Here is a 2,569-nt window from a genome sequence, read left to right as displayed (position 1 = left end):
TCTTCTTTGGTTTTGTACTTTGATTGTAGTACCCTTGCCCAAAGTTCATCCTTGTTCTTGTAGTATCTCCAACTCAACTTGGCAAGTGAACTTTATTTGCCACTTTAATTCTTCTTATTCCCAAACCTCCAAATATCCTGTGCTGTGCAACTTTGTCCCAACCCAAATGGTGCATTCTCTTGCCACCCTCGGAATCACCCTAGAGGAACCCCCTGATGTATTTTTTTTATTTTCTCAGCCACTGAGTTGGGGAGTTTAACGATCTGCATCATATAATTCGGGATAGTAGCTAGAACCGACTTGATAAGTGTGACCTTGACTACATAGGCTAAACATTTTTTCTTCCCTCTTGCCAACCTTGCATGAATTTTATCTAGTATCTCTGCATTAGTGGCTCACGTCTCCCTCTCATGTAAGATTGGCACACCCAAGTACTTTCCAAGATTAGTCGTTAAGGAAACATTCATCATTTTACTTATTCTCTTGGCCAACTCTTTGGGAGTATTCCCATAGCAGAAAAGCTTTGATTTCAACATGTTAACTTTTTGGTCTGATATTGCACAGAACTTCTCCAATACCTTCCTGATTACCATTGCTTGTTCCTTCAATGCTTCTGCGAAAAAGATCAAGTCATCAGCACCGTAAGGTGAGAAATACTTAGTCCATTTCTTGCTGCCCTCACTGGTTTCCATTCTTCTTGTTGAACTATTTTAGCTATTAGGTGGCTTAGCCTCTCCATACACAGGACAAATAGATAGGTTGAGAGGGGATCTCCTTATCTAAGCCTTCTTTTGGGAGTAATTGTCGGGTTCCTTTTTCCATTTCACAAGATTTCTATTCTATTTACCTCCACATAACTCATGATCAGTTTCCTTACTTCTTCTGGTAATCCTACCTCTTTCAGTGTGTTTTGAAGGAATTTCTAGCTTATCCAATCATATGCTTTCTCTAAATCTACTTTGACGATCATCACTCTTGATTTCCCCTTCCTTCTTTTAGTCAAATAAACTATCTCCTGTAGAACTATCACATTGTCTGAGGGCTGTCGTCTTGGGATGAAGCTACATTGCTTCTGGACAACTAGTTGCATCATTAATGGTCTGATCCTTTGAACTAGAATTTTGGTGATCACCTTATATGAAACATTACATAGGTATAAAGTGAGTCACTCTCTCAGGGTTCTCAACTTTAGGAATGAGAGATATTGTGGTTCCATTCACTTGTGGCGAAACTACTTTATCGGTGAAGGCATCTTTGACAAATTTAACAATGTTCTCATTAACGATCTCCCATCCTTTCTGGAACATAAAGGCACTAATTATGTCAGGGCCAGGTGCTTTTGTGTCCTTGATACTAAATAGGGCTTGTTTGACTTCTTTTGGACACACCTGTGTGACCACTGATCTCAAATCTCTTTCCTCCACTTTTGAAAATTTGATCGAGCAACTATAATCAGTTGTGGTATCCCCTTCTATATAGAAGAAGTCTTAATAAAACTCAACCACCATGTTCTTGAGTACTTCCTAATCTTTTTGCCACTTTCCCTGCTCATCCTTCAAGCATTCCACACAATTTCTCCTTCTTCTTATCATTGTTGATGTGTGAAAGTAACGTGTATTCCTCTCCCCATAATTCATCCAATTCACTCTTGATTTTTGGAACCATAGAAGCTCTTCTAGTTCCAGAATCTGAATATACTCCTTAACAGGGTCCACCTCTAGGTTCTCCAAGAAGGGGTTATATTTGATTGCCAATGACTTTTGTATGCCTTCGATCCTTGCTAAACATCACTTTTTCCTTTGAAATATGTTCCCAAAAACCTTTCTGATCCAATGTTGAGCTTTTTCCTAGAAATTGGTTGTATTCTCCCATATCTTCTTATCTGACTCTCATGGAGACTTAAACATATCCCAGAACCTTGGATGAGCAGTCCAAGCCATCTATGTACAAAACTACCTTAGCCTTCCCCCGTTACTAACTCTATACAAAGTTACCAATAGTAGGTGGTGTTTAGAGTGGGTGCGTGGAAGGTGGCGAATACGGGTTTCAGGGAAGTGAATCCTCTATCATTCATTACAGATTTTCTATCCAATCTCCTTTTTACATTGGCTCCTCGTTTACAAAAATTTGACTAGGTTAAGCTCGGTCAAGTCAATGAGGTGGCATCTATTCACAAACTCTTGTAAAGCATGGTTACTTTGTTTCCTGTAGGGAGTCCCACCCATTTTTTCTTTGCTTGATGTTATTTCATTGAAATCACCTACTACAAGCCAGGGCAAGTTGATGATTCTCCTATCCTCAGTAGGTGGTTTCAAAGTTGCAATCTGGTTTGGTTGGTGATGCATAAATTGTTGAAAGCAGCCAAGTGCCTTCCTTTCCCTTCACTAGAACATTCATTACCCGATTGTCCTTAGTTATGACATCTAGACTTATTTCCTTATGATCCCAAAACATTCATATACCACCAGAAAAACCTTGCGCCTCCATACACCGATTCCTATTGTACCTAGATTTGTTCAAAATTGCCTATGCATTAGTGCTTGGGGTCCTGGTCTCCATTAGTATAAGG

This window comes from Coffea eugenioides, chromosome 2 (genome assembly GCF_003713205.1).
Source record: "Coffea eugenioides isolate CCC68of chromosome 2, Ceug_1.0, whole genome shotgun sequence".
Classification (NCBI taxonomy): Eukaryota; Viridiplantae; Streptophyta; class Magnoliopsida; order Gentianales; family Rubiaceae; genus Coffea; species Coffea eugenioides.
This window is presented reverse-complemented; position numbering follows the sequence as displayed.